This window comes from Anomaloglossus baeobatrachus, chromosome 1 (assembly GCF_048569485.1).
Source record: "Anomaloglossus baeobatrachus isolate aAnoBae1 chromosome 1, aAnoBae1.hap1, whole genome shotgun sequence".
Taxonomy (NCBI): domain Eukaryota; kingdom Metazoa; phylum Chordata; class Amphibia; order Anura; family Aromobatidae; genus Anomaloglossus; species Anomaloglossus baeobatrachus.
Window position 1 is genome coordinate 665,566,177 of NC_134353.1, and position 20,910 is coordinate 665,587,086.

At 51.5% G+C, this 20,910-nt stretch overlaps 1 protein-coding gene across 2 annotated transcripts in view; it reads right to left on the minus strand.

The window, feature by feature from the left end:
- Positions 1 to 20,910, minus strand: part of SDSL (serine dehydratase like) — a 207,488-nt gene that overhangs the window by 72,633 nt on the left and 113,945 nt on the right. The gene's annotated exons all lie outside the window — the stretch shown is intronic.

Sequence of the window (20,910 nt, forward strand, 5' to 3'; positions counted from 1 at the left end):
TAATTCCGTTCAGAAGGAGCAAACTTCCAAGAGAAAAAGGCACAAGGCTTAAGTTTACCCGAAGTAGCGTCTCGTTGAGACAGAACAGCACCTGCTCCGATCTCTGAGGCATCGATCTCAACTTGAAATGGGCGAGACACATCAGGTTGCTGCAGAACTGGGGCAGAAGTGAATCGCCTTTTAAGCTCCTGGAAGGCCACAATAGCCTCAGGGGTCCAATGCTCAGCATCAGCTCCCTTCTTTTTCAAATCTGTCAGAGGTTTGACAATGGCAGAAAAATTGGCTATAAATTTACGGTAAAAATTAGCAAACCCCAAAAACCGCTGCAGGGATGTTAGAGAAGTCGGTTGCACCCAGTCGTAAATAGCCTGAACCTTAACCCGGTCCATTTCGATAGCGGAGGGAGACAGGATGAAGCCCAAAAAGGAAATCCTTTGCACCCCAAAGAGGCACTTTGACCCCTTAATGTACAGTGCATTATCCTTAAGTATCTGAAAAACATCCCATACTTGCCCAACATGAGCGTCCCAATCATCAGAAAAAATCAAGATGTCATCCAAATACACAATCAAAAATTTACCAATAAGGTCCCGAAAAATATCATTCATGAAGGCCTGGAAGACGGAGGGTGCATTAGTGAGCCCAAAAGGCATCACTAGGTACTCAAAATGCCCCTCAGGAGTATTAAAAGCCGTCTTCCATTCATCACCCTCCTTAATACGGATGAGATTATACGCACCCTTGAGATCCAGTTTCGTAAACCAGTTGGCACTCTTCACTCTAGAGAACAGATCAGACATCAGAGGCAAAGGGTACTGATATTTGACCGTAATTTTATTAAGAAGACGATAATCAATACAAGGCCTCAATGAACCATCTTTCTTAGCAACAAAGAAGAAGCCGGCACCCAAAGGAGAAGATGAGGGCCGAATGTGCCCCTTCTCCAATGATTCCCTGATGTATGACCGCATGGCATCATGTTCGGGCACAGACAAGTTGAAAATCCGCCCCTTGGGAAATTTACAACCGGGCACCAACTCAATGGCACAGTCACAGTCCCGGTGTGAGGGCAGAGAATCAGATTCCTGGTCATTAAATACATCACGGAAATCAGACAAGAAAGCCGGAACATCAACTGCCAGAGCAGACGTGGATGACATGGAAAGGTCATGATGCACACCTTGACAACCCCAACTAGCTACCGACAAGGATCTCCAGTCAAGAACCAGATTATGGGTCTGCAACCACGGAAATCCCAGTACCAAGGTATCCTGTAGATTATGCAATACTAAAAATGTACAAGTTTCCTGATGCGCTGGTGCAACTCTCATAGGCACCTGGGTCCAAAATTGGGGTTTATGTTCTGCCAAAGGGGTAGCATCAATGCCCCTTAAAGGAATAGGAGTTTTCAAAGGAACCATGGGGAAACCACAATCCCTAGCAAACCCAAAATCCATCAAATTGAGCGCTGCCCCTGAGTCCACAAAGGCAAATGCAGAAAAGGAAGACAATGAGCAAATCAATGTGACAGACAAAAGAAACTTTGGTTGCAAAGAACCCACAGTAAGGGTACCTTCACACTTAGCGATGCAGCAGCGATCCGACCAGCGATCTGACCTGGTCAGGATCGCTGCTGCATCGCTACATGGTCGCTGGTGAGCTGTCAAACAGGCAGATCTCACCAGCGACCAGTGAACAGCCCCCAGCCAGCAGCGACGTGCAAGCGACGCTGCGCTTGCACGGAGCCGCCGTCTGGAAGCTGCGGAGACTGGTAACTAAGGTAAACATCGGGTATGGTTACCCGATGTTTACATTAGTTACCAGTGTGAGCAGGGAGCAGGGAGCCGCGCACACTGAGCGCTGGCTCCTTGCTCTCCTAGCTACAGTACACATCGGGTTAATTAACCCGATGTGTAATGCAGCTACATGTGCAGAGAGCAGGGAGCCGCGCACACTGAGCGCTGGCTCCTTGCTCTCCTAGCTGCTGTACACATCGTGTTAATTAACCCGATGTGTACAGCAGCTACATGTGCAGAGAGCCGGAGCCGGCAGCACAGGCAGCGTGAGAGCTGCAGAGGCTGGTAACTAAGGTAAATATCGGGTAACCACCTTGGTTACCCGATGTTTATCTTGGATACAGCTTACCTCAGCTGTCAGACGCCGGCTCCTGCTCCCTGCTTGCTTCATTTGTCGCTCTCTTGCTGTCACACACAGCGATCTGTGTGTCACAGCAGGAGAGCGGCTTTGAAGAAAACGAACCAGGGCTGTGTGTAACGAGCAGCGATCTCGCAGCAGGGGCCAGATCGCTGCTCAGTGTCACACACAGCGAGATCGCTAATGAGGTCACTGCTGCGTCACAAAAAGCGTGACTCAGCAGCGATCTCGGCAGCGAGCTCGCTGTGTGTGAAGCACCCCTAACAGAAGTAGCTAATCTCCTTTCACGGTTAGGGCAGACAGAGATTTTATGAGAAGCGCCTCCACAATAGAAGCACAGTCTATTCTTCCGTCTGAACCCCTGCCGACTAGCATTAGAAAGGACCCTATCACACTCCATAGGCTCCAAAGGCTGTTCCACAGGCACAAAACCAGCAGGTATCTTCCTGCGCTCACGTAAATGCCTATCAATCTGAATGGCCAAGGTCATAGAGGCATCAAGACCAGAAGGGATGGGAAATCCTACCATTACATCCTTCACAGCATCAGCAATACCCTTGCGAAAAAGAGCCGCAAGCACATCATCATTTCATTTGGTAAGGACCGCCCACTTTCGAAATTTCTGACAAAACGTTTCTGCAGAATCCAAACCCTGAGTTAAGGACAACAAGACCTTTTCTGCTTGGTCCACAATATTGGGTTCGTCATACAATAAACCCAAGGCCTGAAAAAAGGAGTCCACATCACTGAGAATCGGATCATCAGACGCTAAAGAGAAGGCCCAGTCCTGAGGGTCACCACGCAGCAAGGAGATGACAATCTTAACCTACTGTACGGGATTCCCTGAGGACTTAGGGCGCAGGTCAAAAAATAATTTACAATTATTTTTGAAGCTCAAAAATCTCGACCTATCTCCCGAAAAAAATTCAGGAACAGGAATCTTAGGCTCTGCAAGGGGAGTCTGTGCAAGATAAGACTCTATACGACGAACCTTAGCATCAAGATGAGCAACACGCTCACCCAATTCATCCATGCTAGAAAAAGAAATCTTCCACAGAACCCAAAGAAGAAGAGGAAAAATAACAAAAAAAAAATGTTTTCTCAGCAGTTTTTTTTTTTTTCTTTCCTTCTTAAGAGTACCCTTTAAATTTGTTGGCCGGATGTACTGTTATGATCCGGAACCATGGAAGACCACCACAAATCATTGGCAAAAGGGGACAAGAGCATTGACAACTAATCTGGCCACCATCCCCTTACTAACCATCACAACTAGAAGTAGCCGAGGGGTGAAATAACATCCTGTGCACCGCGAACCCAGCCGGAGAACTAACTATCCTAAAGGTAGGAAAGATGAATAACTCTCTGCCTCAGAAAATAGACAAGAATAGCTAGCCCCCCACATTCAAAGACTGCGGTGATATAGGAAAATCACAATACACAGGTAGATGACAGGATTAGCAAAAGGTGAGGCCCCCGCTGACTAAAATAGGAAAGGACAGGAAAGGGACTGATGGTGGCCAGAGAAAAACCCTGCAAAATACCAACTTCCTGATAGTACAAAAAGGCCCTCAGATCGCACAATCTGAACTCCATCCTATACCAGGTGCCCTTGTCATACCAATGAATAGAAAACAAGAATCATAACAAAGTCAACAAGCCACAAACATATGGACCCAAAGGAGCTATAGTCCACACAGAACTGCAGGGAGTTCCTCAACAATCCACTGAGGGGGAAAATCCCTGCAAGCAAATAAACTGAAACCAACCACAGCAAATGACAAACCCAGATAAACAAAATAATCAGACAATAAATAAAGAGCAAGCACTTATCTGGGGAAGATGTGGTGTAGAGCAGGATTAAGCAGGCTGGAGATACAAAGAACAACTGACATCCGGCAACAGCCTGAAATCAGACCAGGATTTAAATAAGCAGAGAGTTAGCAAAGGAAACACCCACTGCACAACACACCTGGTCCAAGTCCAAACCATTCCTGGCCACCAGGGGGAGCCTCCAAGCAGCCAAAACATAACTAACATTCACAACACATATCAGCTACAGGGTAGTGGGGGAGGGGCAAGAGAGTGCAGCTGTGGGGGAGGGGGCAGGAGAGTGCAGCTGTGGGGTAGGGGTCAGGAGAGTGCAGCTGTGGGGGAGGAGGGCAGGAGAGTGAAGCCACTGGGGGAAGGGGGCAGGAGAGTGAAGCTGTGGGGGAAGGGGGCAGGATAGTGCAGCTGTTGGGGAAGGGGGCAAGAGAGTGCAGCTGTTGGGATGGGGGGCAGAAGAGTGCAGCTGTGGGGGAGCGGGGGCAGAAGAGTGCAGCTGTGGGGGAGTGGGGCAGGAGAGTGCAGCTGTTGGGGAAGGGGGACAGGAGAGTGCAGCTTTGGGTGTGGGGGTGGAAGAGTGCAGCTATTGGGGAAGGAGGCAGGAGAGTGCAGCTGTGGGGGTGGGGGCAGAAGAGTACAGCTGTGAGAGGCAAATAGGAGGATAGAAGAGGGCAGTAGGGCTAGAGTCATCATTCAGGGAGCTCCAGTACTCACTTCAGGTCGCATTGTGTTCCTCTGGAGACTCCCCCTCCTACTACTGCCGAATATAGAGCAATGGTGGTGCAGGAGAGAGGGATACAGTCTCCTCAGAAGTCTCTCATATTTTTGCAGCACTCCCCGCACAGGCCTGAGACTCCGTCCACAGCAGCTCTGTGCCTTTAGGTGGGGCTTACTGCAGGTGGGCAGTGCTTACTCCCGTGAAGCTCAAGCGCAGTGAGTGAAGGGGATGGCTGTGCTTCGGAGGAAGCAATACTCAGCATTTCTCCCCTCTTTTAATGGATGTAACATGCAGCATATGTGCTGTATGCTGGAGGAGAGACTGTCAGGGACCCAGTGTGGGATCCATCGCCCAGTAGATGCACAAAGCCAGCGGCCAGGTGATCACTGTGCTCAGGGCCAGATTAAGGTTGGTGGGGGCCCCTGGGCAGAAAATCTGGTGGGGGCCCCATAACGTTAACATTTTTAGCCATAACAGTAGAGCACGAACTGTAGCATTTAGATATAAATCCAATGAACATTTATCTTATCCTGTTCTGCCACATTCAGATTTACAGTACTACAATACAGACACAGTCCAGGATAACTCACAGCCGTCACTTATACACACAGTACAATACAGATACAGTCCAGGATCACTCACAGCCGTCACTTATACACAGAAAGTAGAGTTCGGCAGCTTTACACGTTTCAATTACATATGCGATCTCGTATGCCGTTCCGCACATACGCCCCCATCGTATGTGCGGAACGGGCAATTTGTTGACCGTGTCGCACAAACGATTAACCCTCATCACACGCACTTACCTTCCAAACGACCTCGCTGTGGGCAGCGAACATCCACTTCCTGGAGTGGGAGGGACGTTCGGCGTCACAGTGACGTCACACAGCGGCCGGCCAATAGAAGCGGAAGGGCGGAGATGAGCGGGATGTAAACATCCCACCCAACTCCTTCCTTCCGCATTGCTGGCGGGACGCAGGTAAGCGGTGTTCATCGTTCCCCGGGTGTCACACGCAGCGATGTGTGCTGCTTCGGGAACATTGAACAACTGGACGTTCAATCTTTAGAAATTGAACGACGTGTATGCGATCAACGTTTTAATGCATAATCAGGGTCGCACGTAGCTGTCACACACTACAATATCACTAACGATGCCGGATGTGCGTCACTTACGACGTGACCCCGCCGACACATCGTTAGATATATTGTAGTGTGTAAAGCCCGCTTTACTCACATATTTTTTATTGATCCCAATGTTAAGGCAGCCAGGGCCGGCTCCAGGTTTTTGTGGCCTCCGGGTGAAAGAGTCTCAGTGGACCCCAACCACACACAGACACGCACATACACACACATACAGGCATACGTACTGTGAGACTGTGACCGGGGTTATCTATGACGGCCGGTATGTCTCGCCCCGGTTGTGCTCACTCCATGATAGAAAGTAGATCCACTCTAGGGTTAATGCTGTTTCCCTACAGGTTGAAGGAAGGGTTAAATAGAATCAGGAACAAGGGCAGGTGTGCCGGGTGTGGGGGAGTGAACAGAACTTCCTGAGTTCTCTGCTGAAGAGGCACATGTATTTTGTTATGGACTTTTGTTTGGACATTAAAACCGTGTGCTGTGAACCTTAATGCCTGGATCCCATGTCTTCTGCTGCGCAGCCGACCACGCTACCTCACATATGGTGGAGAATGCGGGCATGCCAGCCGGTGAGGTGTAGCATCCGTCCCTGGTGACCCGGTAGCACATGTCCTGGATTCGAGCGGCTATACTACAGCCCAAACCCGGCGACGCCATGGAGGACATACTAAGGCAGCAGCAACAGACTAATGCACAGCTACAAGAGGCTAATGCACAGCAACAACAGGCTAATGCACAGCAGCAACAGACCAATGCACACCTACTCCGGGCCTTGGAACGTCAGCAGCAAGCCTTGCAAGCGCAGGAAAAAAGGCACCAAGAACAGATGGTTCTCCTGGCCAAGTCGATCCGTGCCGGACCGGCAGCAACAACCCCGGGACCGGGTGACGACGGCAGCGTCCGGAAAGCGGTGAGACAAGCGTTGCAAAAGATGACTCCGGGTGATGATGTGGAAGCGTTCCTGGCGGTGTTTGAGCGGGTGGCCGAGCGGGAAAAGCTGCCGACCCCCCAGTGGGCTGAGGTATTGTCGCCCTATCTGACGGGGGAACCCCAAAAAGCGTACCTGGACCTCTGTACCGAGGACGCCATTGACTATGTGACCCTGAAAGCCGAAATACTGGCTCGGTTGGGGGTGAATACCTATGTACGGGCTCAGCGGGTAAATCAGTGGTTCTATGAGGAAGCCAAACCCGTACGCTCCCAGGCCTATGACTTGTTGCATCTTGTAAAAAAGTGTTTGCAGCCTGACACTCTGAGCCCGGCGCAAATGGTGGAAAGGGTAGTAGTGGATCGTTTTGTGCGCACTTTACCCGTCACCGTTCAACGGTGGGTAGGACAGGGTGACCCGAGTACCCTGGACCAATTAGTGTCCCTGGTAGAGCGGCATGTGGCTACGCAGGACTTGATACGGGACACTGAGACTCTGCGTACCGCCCGTCAATCCGGCCCCTCCAAGCCTAGGGCCAAGGACCCACCGCTGACAACGGTGCAGGAGTCCCCTACCGTCCCGTCTGAGGCCGCGGCCGCCATTCCTGAGGTCCGGAAGGTTCTGTACCCTAAACGACAACCCGTCAAGGGGGTTTCCGTCCCCATTAGATGTTGGCGGTGCCAGCGGGTGGGACATATGGAAGCCCAGTGTCCACTCACCACGGAGCCCATGGATTGTGGGGTTACCCGGCGGGGTTCAATGTATGCTCAGGTGGTGTGTACCGCTGACCTGGTCTCCCCAGAGACGGAGCCCCACTTGTGCCAAATACAGGTGAATGGATGTCCGGTTACAGGATTGTTGGATTCCGGAAACTTAGTGACCCTTGTGCGATCCACCTTGAGGGCTAAAGTAAAGGCCACAGGACGTACCGTGGGGGTGGTTTGCATACATGGGGACCGCCGCGACTATCCCACGGGGATTGTCACCATCACAGCACCTTGCGGTCAGGTGCAACATGAGGTGGGACTTCTTAACACTCTTCCTTATGACGTGATCCTAGGAAGGGATCTGCCCTATTTTTGGACTTTATGGAAGGGACCCCCTAAGTCCCCTCAGTTATTGGTCAGTCCGGGACCTGAGCCCTACAATCCTGAATCCAGGACGCCTGCCGTAGGGGTCACCATGATAGGGACAGAGTGTGAACCCGATAGGTCACCCCTAGAGGTATTGGCAGGAGAGGCTGAGATGGTCGAGCCCATCCCGGAGTTGGAGGCGTCCCCGGATACGTTTGGGACAGCCCAACTCCAGGACCCTACGTTAATACATGCCCGGAGTCGGGTGACAGTAGCTGACGGGGTGGCACAGCTGCCCGGTGCCCAGGTAAGGTACCCCCATTTCGCTCTTAAGCAGGATTTACTCTACCGGGTAGATGAAATACGGGGCGTGGGGGTAGAACAGTTGGTGGTGCCCCAGCCGCATCGCCGGCGGGTCCTCGACTTGGCTCATAAACACCTGATGAGTGGCCACCTAGGGGTCAAGAAAACGCAGGAGCGAATATTGCAAAGGTTCTATTGGCCCGGGGTCTTTGGGGAGGTAAAACGGTTCTGCGAAACCTGCCCGGAGTGTCAGCTTACCGCACCCCTAACCCATTTTCGCAGTCCGTTGGTACCTTTACCCATTATAGAAGTCCCTTTTGAACGGATAGGGATGGATCTGGTGGGGCCCCTCGTAAAGTCCGCTCGAGGGCACCAACACATCCTAGTGATCGTTGACTATGCCACCCGGTATCCCGAGGCGATACCCCTCAGACATACTGCAGCAAAGCTTATAGCTCGGGAGTTGTTTGCGGTGTTCTGCCGGGTGGGGTTGCCCAAGGAGATCCTTACGGATCAGGGGACCCCATTCATGTCTAAAGTGACCAAAGAGCTATGCCGGCTACTCCAGATCAAGCAGTTGCGTACGTCTGTGTATCATCCTCAAATGGACGGTTTAGTCGAGCGTTTCAATAAAACCCTGAAAACCATGCTCAAAAGGGTGATCTCCAAAGACGGGAAAGACTGGGATATGATGCTTCCCTATTTGATGTTTGCCATACGAGAGGTGCCACAGGCATCCACGGGGTTTTTGCCTTTTGAATTGTTATACGGGCGACATCCCTGAGGATTGTTGGACCTGGCAAAGGAAACATGGGAGCAAGAGCCCACCCCCCATAAAAGTGTGATTGAACACATTTTGGGTATGCAGAACCGCATAAGCGCGGTCATGCCAATTGTGAAGGAGCATTTACAGGAGGCTCAGGCTGCGCAAAGCGGCCGCTACAATAGATAAGCCACCGTGCGGACCTTTAACCCCGGGGATCGGGTGTTGGTATTGATCCCCACGGCGGAGAGTAAATTCCTGGCTCAGTGGCAAGGCCCCTACGAGATAAAGGAAAGAGTCGGGGTGGTTAACTATAAAGTATTGCAGCCCGGTAGGCGGAAACCTGAACAAATATACCATGTCAACCTATTAAAACCTTGGCAGGAACGGGAAAGCCTGATGGCTGTTTTTTCCCCACCTCCCTCCTCTTCGGGTCGTTTACATCCGGCTCCAGCGACCTCCGGAGAGGACGAACCGGAAGTAAGGATTGGAGAAGCCCTCACCAAGACTCAGAGGCGAGAGGCCAGACGGTTGGTTCAGCAGAACCCCGATGTCTTCTCCGAGCTGCCCGGTAGGACCAGTCTGATACGACATGATATTGTCACCGAGCCCCACCTGAAGGTACGCCTGAAGTCATACCGGGTACCGGAGGCTCGACGAGAAGCCATATCGGAGGAAGTAAAGACAATGTTACGCCTGGGGGTCATCGAAAAATCCCGGAGTGAATGGGCTAGTCCGATTGTCCTAATACCAAAACCCGATGGCTCCTTAAGGTGCTGCAATGACTTTAGGAGATTGAACGAAATATCCAAGTTCGATCTCTACCCCATGCCCCGGGTGGATGAGCTGATTGATAGGCTGGGACAGGCGCGATATTTTACCACGCTCGACCTGACCAAGGGGTACTGGCAGGTGCCACTGACGGAGTCCGCCAAGGAGAAAACCGCTTTTGTTACGCCGGAGGGTCTCTTCCACTATGTTGTCTTGCCTTTTGGGTTACATGGCGCTCCGGCCACGTTCCAGAGGTTGATGGACTTAGTGCTGGAACCCCACCAGGCGTATGCATCAGCGTACCTGGATGACATCATTATTTACAGCTCCGATTGGCAGACCCACTTGGAACAGGTACAAGCGGTGGGGGACGCGCTTCGAACAGCCGGATTGACAGCCAATCCCAAGAAATGTGCATTGGGACTCACGGAAGCCCGCTACTTGGGCTACGTGATAGGCCAAGGAGTGATTAAGCCCCAAATTAACAAGGTTGAGGCGATCCAGAAGTGGCCTAGACCCCTGACCACAAAGCAGGTTAGGGCCTTCCTGGGTATCGTGGGGTACTACAGGAGGTTTGTAAAGGACTTTGCGGGACTATCAGCCAGCTTGACGGACCTTCTCAAAGGCAAGAAGTCCGTCATGGTGCGCTGGACTCCGCAGGCCGAGGACTCCTTCCGGGCCCTGAAGGAGGTCCTGTGCGGACAGCCCGTTCTGGTACACCCTGATTTCCGGAAGGAGTTCATAGTACAGACTGACGCCTCGGAGGTCGGCCTGGGTGCAGTGCTGTCTCAGGTGGTTCAGGGGGAGGAACACCCCGTCACCTTTTTAAGTAGGAAGCTCACCCCTCCCGAGCGGAATTATAGCGTAGTGGAGAAGGAGTGCCTGGCGATCAAGTGGGCCTTGGAGTCCCTACGCTATTACCTGCTGGGACGGCAGTTTCGCTTGGTGACGGATCACTCTCCGCTGGTCTGGATGAGGTCCGCCAAGGAACGGAATGCCCGGGTTACCCGGTGGTTCCTTTCTCTGCAGAACTTCCGGTTTACGGTTGAACACCGGGCCGGTAGGTTGCAGGGCAACGCCGATGCCTTGTCCCGCGGCCCGTGTTTGATGGCTGGAGTTCAACCCCGCACGCTTGAACTGAGGGGGGGGGGTATGTGAGACTGTGACCGGGGTTATCTATGACGGCCGGTATGTCTCGCCCCGGTTGTGCTCACTCCATGATAGAAAGTAGATCCACTCTAGGGTTAATGCTGTTTCCCTATAGGTTGAAGGAAGGGATAAATAGAATCAGGAACAAGGGCAGGTGTGCCGGGTGTGGGGGAGTGAACAGAACTTCCTGAGTTCTCTGCTGAAGAGGCACATGTATTTTGTTATGGACTTTTGTTTGGACATTAAAACCGTGTGCTGTGAACCTTAATGCCTGGATCCCGTGTCTTCTGCTGCGCAGCCGACCACGCTACCTCACAGTACATATACATATTTGAAGACAAATTCAGAAAAATACATATAAACAGACAAATATATGCACAGTCACATACACTGACATACATGCAGACACAGACGCATTAGGGCTCGTGCGCACGTTGCGTAATTCCATGCATTTACGCTGCGTATAGCACTGCAGCATTAATGCATGCATCCTGCGTCCCCTGCACAATCTATGAAGCTTGTGCATAATACATGCGCATGTTGCTTTTATGAACGCAGCGATTTGGGTGCTCAAATGTTGACCCAAATCTGTTCGTTCATAAAATGAGCATGTCAATTATTCCGTGCGCTATGGATGCAGCTCCCACTCTGTCTATGGGAGGGGCAGCAGCCATAGCGCATGAAATCGGCTTTTTTTGTACAGAAAAACTGCATCCATTATGCAGTGTTTCTGCAGCGATTTGATGCGCACATGTGCTGTCAGATCGCTGCAGAATATTTAGCAGTTACGTGCGCATGAGCCCTTACAGGTATTAATATGGGGAAGTCGTCAGCAACCTCACTCACCTATCCCGCTTGTTTCCGTCCAGCTCCTTCAGGACATGTGGCTGTGTTTCACGATGGCTGTCACTAACAGACATGACTGCACACTGACAGCACTGCTGTATATACATCACAGGAGGGGCTGGGGGCTACAATATATACATTACAGGAGGGGCAGGGGGCATAGACGTTACTGGAGTGGCAAACAGCTCTGGTGGTGTACTCATTACTGGGATGGGTGACATAGCGCTCTGAGGGACCCATATAGTTATGGGGGGGCCCGCACAGACTGCTCTAATTCATATATACACACACACAGTACTGCTTCTTATACACACAGCTCTGACACACACACTACAATGCACCCCCCATCACCCTCTACACACACACAATGCACCCCACATCACCCCCTACACACACATCACCCCCTACACACACACACACACACGCACAATACAATGCACCCCCCCATTACCCCTCCCCCCACACACAATACAATGCCCCCCCTTACCCCTCCCCCCACACACAATACAATGCCCCCCATTACCCCTCCCCCCCACACACACACACAATACAATGCACCCCCATTACACCTCCCCCCACACACACACAATACAATGCACCCCCATTACCTCTCCCCCCACACACAATACAATGCACCCCTCATTACCCCTCCCCCACACACACGTACACAATACAATGCACCCCCCATTACCCCTCCCCACACACACAATACAATGCACCCCCCATTACCCCTCCCCCCCCCCACACACACACAATACAATGCACCCCCCATTACCCCTCCCCCCACACACAATACAATGCACCCCCCATTATCCCTCCCCCCACACACAATACAATGCACCCCCCATTACCCCTCCCCCATACACAATACAATGCACGCCCCATTACCCCTCCCCCCACACACAATACAATGCACCCCCCATTACCCTCCCCCACACACACACAATACAATGCACCCCCCATTACCCCTCCCACACACACACAATACAATGCAGCCCCCATTACCCTTCCCCACACACACAATACAATGCACCCTCCATTACCCCTCCCCACACACACATAATACAATGCACCCTCCATTACCCCTCCCCCACACACAATACAATGCACCCTCCATTACCCCTCCCACACACACACAATACAATGCACCCTCCATTACCCCTCCCCCACACACAATACAATGCAACCCTCATCACCCCCTACACACACAACTTACACTACCCCATCACTGCATACTCCTGCCTCCCCCTCCCTCGGAATACAGTGCTCCCCCTCTGCCTATCACAAAGCTGTGTTCCTTCACAAATGTTCCCCGTTATGTGTCCTCAGCCCCTCCCCACTCATCCCCATTAATTTAACCTGTCTCTTCAGCTCCTTCATGGAGCGCTCGCTTCCTGATGTCCCCTGTGTGGCGCCCGCAGCACTGTGATGATGTCAGCAAGGTGCTGATCTCATCACGTTGCTGCACATCGGGGGCGGGGCCCAGTCCCGGCGCGCTGTTCAAATGTATTTATGTCTGAAAGACGCAATTACATTTGAATAGGAACGGAAGGAGGAAGCTGCGGCGGTCACCGGCTCTGCTGCGCTCCTCTGCACTATGTACATGCCGGGCACATAGCAGCACACAGCAGAGCCGGCACAGCACAGCGCGCTGCCTCCTGCTCCTGCTAGTGTGCCTGGCATGTACACACTGCGGAGGAGCACGGCGGGGACAGCAGATACAATGGCCCACTACACAGTGCCCCTGCTTCTACCCCGCCCCTCGCTGGGTATGCCCATGACGGCCGCAGCACATAACAGTGAGCTCATTGGCACACCTCTGACCCCGGAAGTGCAAGCGCTGGTACTTCCGGGGTCAATCAGCGTCCTCTGCCCGCAGTTTGTTTTTGCGTCTTAAAGACGCAGATACAAATAAATAGCAGTGCGCTTCCCCCCCCCTCCCCCCGAAAACACAGCTGATATACTAGACAGTCTTTACGGAGGGGGAGAGGGTGTGAAGAAAAAAAAAATGCTGACAGGTGCCTAGTGGCGCAAGTATGGCCCTGGTGTTGGGGGCCCCCTTAGAAGCTCTTTTGGTGGGGGCCCCGGGACTGAAGCCCTGCCTGCCCCACCTATAATCCGCCCCTGACTGTGCTACTATTACAGCTCTCCACGCCTATAATCCTGCCCACCTCTCAACCTCGGCTTCAGTAGAAAGCGGTGGGTGGGATTATGGGCGTGGAGAGCAGTGAATATACAATTGCTTAAGTAGCCGGGACATGTGTTAGCTCCAGAGCTGGCTGCTGCCTCCTGTAACAACACAATTTGTAGCGCAGGCACCGGACGGTCAGTGCTGCAATATATTTCAGCTGGATCTGCGCACTTGGACGCACATCCAGCTGAAACAAGTGCTGAGTTACTCGGGCCCCCTGAGCCCCTGCCCGGTTGATTGTTCACCCGTTTGTGGTTGTAACATGAAAACATGTTGAAAAGTTCACTGGGAATAATAACTTTTTCAAAGCATAATAGTATCCATTAAAGGGCTTTCTGTTGTATCTTGCTTTACTTAGCCCACCTGTAAGCTTAAAAGTCATCACTATTTTTTAACCAAAGAGACCTTTGAGGCGCCCTTCTGTTCCAGTGCACTCCCTGCATCCACTATAGTTACACCCCTGATTTCAACATTTTCTTTATATGTTAACTAGTTGTGAACTCATAATCCCCATAATCCTATAGAATGTAAGCCCGCAAGGGCAGGGCCCTCTTCCCTCTGTACTAGTCTGTCTACTGTAACTTGTATATGTATTTTGTATGTAACCCCCTTCTCATGTACAGCACCATGGAATCAATGGTGCTCTATAAATAAATAATAATAATAATTATAATAACTCATACTACAATTCAATGCAGTGCAACTGAGTTAATATAAATAATATCTTTATTATGTAAAAGCAAGAATAATACCTTTATATGTCACAAGTGCAGCAATCTGAAAAAGTAGGATAGGAAACAAAACACATATAAAATAGAAAAAATCCCATCAAGCAAAGGGGGGTTGATCTTAATAGGATAGGAGCTACAGAGAAATTTAAGTTACAAGAATCTTAAGTATTTACAGCATGTTTGCTATAAAAATAAGAAAACAACGAAAGGCGCATTGCTTTATACAGTCATTGCCGAAAGTGTTGGCACCCTTGAAATTGTTCCAGAAAATGAAGTATTTCTCCCAGTAAATTATTGCAAATAAACACATGATTATTTCCTTTGTGTGTATTGGAACACGTAAAAAAATGAAAAAAAGAAAAAAGGCAAATTGGACATGATTTCACACCAAACCAAAAATGGGCCAGACAAAATTGTTGGCATCTCTCCAAAATTGTAAGTAAACAACTTTGCTTCAAGCATGTGTTGCTGGCTCAAACTCATCTGTGCCAATTAAAAGGTGTAGACAATATGAAAATCATACCTGAAATCAGATAAAAAAGTGAGCGCTTGATTCAATCTTTGTGTCACGCCCTTTTAACCAGACGAGGTTACTGAGACTTCACCACAACAGAAGGTGGAATCGGACAGAAGGCTGGTAAGTAACCGCCAGCAAGCAGCCCCTGGGGATCCCGATATCTCAGCAACTGGCGACACAGGACAAAGACCAGGAGCTGGAGTGGGTGAGGCTAAGCTGGTGCGGACTGGTGCTAGCCGGTTCCAAAAGCCACTAGAGTACAGAAAGTGCAGACAGGGTCTGAAAGACACAGGTTGACACAGGCAGGTACATGGACAATGCTAGTCAGGAACAAAGACAAGGTCACAGGACAGTACAGAGAGTGGGCACAAGCACAGGGACCTGACAACTAGTATAGACAGACTAGCTACGGGGACACATTGAACTGGCACCTCCCAAGGATACCATATATATACACTGTACCAAAACGCGGGTTGGGAAACACTCCTGGGTTAGGTTGTGCTGGCCCTTTAAGAAAAGGGTGAGCAGCGCGGCCGCGCCCTAAGCACCCTCTCGAAAGCCCTACTGCACATGCATGGGCCTTGAGAGCCAGGAGAGACCATGAAGCGTGGAGCAGGAGGAACAATGGCGCTCCCAACACACGGGGAGTGGGGGAGTCAATGGAGGGACAGGGGAGACCCAGGGACCTCTGGACCGGAAAGATGCTGAGGGAGCAGCAGACATGAGCAGGGAAGAGCGTTGGCGCTCCTGGGAAGGGAGCACTGATGATGTGACAGTAACCCATCCCTTACGCACCCCCCTTCTTCAAACTGGACAGAAAGTTCTTCAGGAGAAGAGGGGTATCAATATTCTCCTGGGGCTCCAAAGTCCTGACAGGCTTAAGCAGGGATACTTAGAAGGAGTTGGGTATACGAAGCATGGCCGGAAGCTTCAATTTAGAAGAGACTTTGTTAAACTGGCTGATGACCTCAAAAGGACCAATGTATCTGGGACCCACCTTGAAAGATGGAACCTTAAAGGCAAATGTATTTAGAGGAACGCCACACCTTGTCCCCAGGGAGAAAGCGAGGAGGATCCAATCGCCTCTAGTCCGCATGTTTCTTCATTCGACCAGACGCATGCTCAAGAGAGAATTTATGTTAGATGCTGGATAGAAGAATGGGTATAAAGCGGCGCTAACACCAATAAGAAAAATTGTTGATTAATATTATATCTTTATATTTTTTTCTATTGGTGGTAGCACGGCATTATATCTATTCGTCTCTCCAGCACCTAACATTTAACCCATATAGGGCTGCGGCAGCCGCAATTATTTCTTATGCGTCCATAGGGGTTGTGCCTTTCACAACCCTGCCAGGTGAGTGGTACTCCTAACACACCTTACTTTTTAATCTGGTAAAACCCTATTGCGCTCTCTATTTTTATAGTTCGAGAGAAAATTTAGTATCCTCCTTAAGTTTGGTGAAATCCCTGTAGAGGACATCACCAGCTGGAATACCAGACTTGGGGGATACTGAGAGAGGAACACGAGCTTGTTGTCCATAGACACTAAGAGATTTAGCAGAGGACTTGCTGGTATGGTTATTATATATTGGAATATATAATAATATACAGTACAGACCAAAAGTTTGGACACACCTTCTCATCTCTAGAACAACTTTTAAGAGGAGATGTTGTGCAGCAGGCCTTCATGGTAAAATAACTGCTAGGAAACCACTGCTAAGGACAGACAACAAGCAGAAGAGACTTGTTTGGGCTAAAGAACACAAGGAATGGACATTAGACCAGTGGAAATCTGTGCTTTGGTCTGATGAGTCAAAATTTGAGATCTTTGGATCCAACCACGGTGTCTTTGTAGAAAAGGTGAACAGATGGACTCTACATGCCTGGTTCCCACCGTGAAGCATGGAGGAGGAGGTGTGATGGTGTGGGGGTGCTTTGCTGCTGACACTGTTGGGGATTTATTCAAAATTGAAGGCATACAGAAGCAGCATGCCTACCACAGCATCTTGTAGCGGCATGCTATTCCATCCGGTTTGCGTTTAGTTGGACCATAATTTATTTTTCAAGAGAACAATGACCCCAAACACACCTCCAAGCTGTGTAAGGGCTATTTGACTAAGAAGGAGAGTGATGGGGTGCTACGCCAGATGACCTGGTCTCCACAGTCACCAGACCTGAACCCAATCGAAATGGTTTGGGGTGAGCTGGACCGCAGAGTGAAGGCAAAAGGGCCAACAAGTGCTAAGTGTCGCGGGCGGGGAGGGGACGCTGCGCTCACCACGCTCGGGTCCGGCGCTGCTGCTACTGCTGCTCGGTGACTCGAGCAGTGGGCCGGATCTGGGGACTCGAGCGGCGCTCCTCGCCCGTGAGTGAAAGGGGACTAGTTTTGGGGTTTGGGAAGTCGGTCCGTGACGCCACCCACGGTTTGTGGTGAGGTTGGGGACACCACCGCTGCTCTGGACGGGGATCCCGGGAGCGATGACAGGGAGCAGCCGAGATGTTTCTCTCCCCTCCGTGGGTAGGGGGTTTTGGTGGTCTCGGGGCCCGGTGATGGTGACTGAAAGGTGGATGGCGGGGTTTGGTGAGGTGCAGGGTCGCGGGGGCAGCGCGGTGCCAGACAGCACGGTGGTACTCACTCAGCCAATAACGTAGACGGAGTCTCTGGTAAAACAAACGGCTGGATGGACGGGTAGGTTGGCAGTGACTGTCTTTCCCTGCACCTGTGATGTGTTTTCGGCTCCGATGGCTTCCTACCTGTAACCCGCTCCCCAGCGGTGTATTTGCCAGAGGAGCCCCTTTTTGCCTGCAGGCTCTGGCCCTGGGAACTCTAGCTGCGGCGGTAGCTGTATTTCCCTTCACGGTTGAGCGGTTGCCTTCAGTCAGGTCTTTGCTGCTGGGAAACCCCGGAGGTTCCCGTCGCTGACAGATTTGACCGGTTTAACGGCGACTCCAAGCCTGGTTGGGGTCCGTAGGCCCTGCCGAATGGTGCTGGCTTCTCTTCGCTCCCCGGTTCGGTACCGGCGGGCCACTGCCCGTCCCCGGTCCTTACGGTTATGCATCAATCGGCCTCTCCTGCAGACGGTCACCACCGTCTGCCAACCTTGCTCTTGGGTGCCCGGGCCACGTACCCGGACACGGTCAGTCTGCTCTTGCTCCTCAACTACCACTTCACTCAACTCTCGCCACTCCATTCCAAAACTCCACTCCTTTCTGACCTTCTTTTCCCGCCTCCAGGACTGTGAACTCCTCAGTGGGTGGGGCCAACCGCCTGGCTCCACCCCACCTGGTGTGGACATCAGCCCCTGGAGGGAGGCAACAAGGATTTGCGTGTGTGACTGATGTGCCTAACCGGGGTGTGGGGTGTGTTGTTGCAGTACCTGTGACGTCCTGGCTTGTCCAGGGCGCCACATTCCCCCTTGGTTAAACGCAGACCGTCCGCGGGCTGCCCGTCCATCACCGGTTTTATTTTGTAACTGTAGAAAAAGGGGAAAAACTTATAAAACATTTAAACATAAGCATATTATAAATCTTCCCTTACGGGAGGCACTTTCTTGGACGTTGCTAACGGTAGTCAATTTTATTAACGGTAACGGCTTCCGCTCTCCCCCCGCCCAAACAACCTGGCCCTGATGCTGCCCCTAAGAAGTGGGCAGCACCCCTTGCCCCAGTCCATCACCAGGCTGCCCGAGTGGGTACTTTCTCTTTCAGGGGACCCATGTCCACGGGGGACCCCTGACCCCCGGAGGATGGCCACCGGTCCAGGTGGTGACCGGACCCCAGCCTACTCTGCTGCGGGCCCTTCCTCCAATCTGCCTCTCCGGAGGCGGTCACGGAATAAAGCAAATATATTTACATGCCACAAGTTTGTGGTTGCCCTGCAAGTTCTTGGGCGTGTCCGTAAGCAGCTTCTTACGCAAACGGTGCAGAAAGTCCCTACGGGGACTAGTTGCCGGCAACGGCCGGTTCAATCACGGTTGCAAATCAGATAAACTTCGGTTGATACTTTTCTTATCATTCGGTTACTTATTCATTTACTCACTTAACAACAGTACTGGTGGTCCCAATGGGGACAACTTGCAGCAGAGGACCGGTGCCTTTGGGGCGGCTACCACCGCAGGGGGTCGGCCCACTCAGGGACGGTACATTGGGTTCTCCTTCCATAAGCAGTGCAGCCCAGAACCGCTGATTGCCGCTGGGAACGGTGGCGTGGGCAGCGTGCTCGGAATCTCTTCTTCCATCAGCTGCACTCTCTCTGGGCCTCCTGCTGCGGTGCCGGCCCCCGGCTCCCACGCAATCAGGGCTGGTTCAGGAGCTTGGGTGGCCTGATCGCGACGCGTTACGGCTGCAGCGGCCCCTTGCTCGCGGGCCCACACCACGGCAACCATTCTACGCATCTCCGCCTTCCAATCCAGCAGCTGCTGCAAGCTCTGCGCCCTCACCTTCAAGCAGAACCGGCCCAGCTCCCGCTCCAGCCAAGCAGCGGTCCCGGCGGGGAGCTCACCCGGGCCGCAATCTTCAAAGGCTACTCCGCCTCGGTTTCCCCAGAGCATAGACGCTCCAGTGGCGGGCGCTCCGGCGCTCCAATTCGAGGACGCCGCCATCTCTCCATCCGCGTCCCCCCCTTGGTTTCTTTCTGGCACCTCCTCTTCAGGGGCGGAGCTTCGGCTTTCGCGCCTCCACTGCTCGGGAAGACGCTCGAGCGGGGAACTTTTCGCGCCCAAGATGGCGGCTTCTGTTTATGTTTATGTTTATGTGAGGCAACAGGGATTTGCGTGTGTGACTGATGTGCCTAACCGGGGTGTGGGGTGTGTTGTTGCAGTACCTGTGATGTCCTGGCTTGTCCAGGGCGCCACACTAAGCATCTCTGGGACCTCCTTCAAGACTAAACCAGATACCAAAACCCCCCAATAGGTGTCACTACACACAGGTTATTCAGTGGTCATGATACAATGGATTTTCCTGGCGCTAGGGAGAGTGGAGCGAAGTCACCACCTGCACTCACCTGCGGCTGAACCCTGCATTCTCTGACATCCTTATATGGGTCCTTTCACAGTGAACCTACATGTGTGAATGGCGCCCCATACAAGCCTTTTTGTGTGCAATTTTAATAACAGGCAATCACCACCTCCATGAATTTGTAGTTTGTGAGTGGCTGCTCCATCAGTGTTTTGCACCTGTGTTGCCTCAATGTTTATTAGATTCTTTGGCCTGGGCAGGTAAAAACTGTTGCCCTCGTTGCTTTGAATAATTGTCATTTTTTTGGGGGAAATTATATTGCTCTTTTTGTTGCTTTTTATACAAGTATATGGTCAATGTTAGGAGAGACCCGGACGGACAAGTATGCAAGGTCTTAGAAGATGCGTACACATTAAAAGTAGACACAAACTCTAAAACATCTCTATGCAACCTATTCCACCAAAATAGACTAGAAATAAGCTTGCTTTAATACCTGGGTGTCCCGCTGGGACTGAGTTATGATGGTTCTTCAATATTTTGAGGCACAACTGCAGAGGAAGGAACAATTTCCCAGAGGGGCAAGAAGCAGACGTGTCCCCCTGAGCTTCCAGCACCTCATTCTCAAGCTCAGAATATACAGCAGAGATGACCACCCCCTCCTGTAAAATAGGGGGGGAGACTCTGGGACAAAGCATCAACTTTGACATTTTTCACCCCAGGGAAATAGGTAATCACAAAATCAAACGTTGTAAAAAAACAAGGACCACCTAGCTTGTTTAGGATTAAGACGCTTAGCAGACTCAAGGTATAGCAGGTTCTTATGATCGGTAATAACAGTGACTG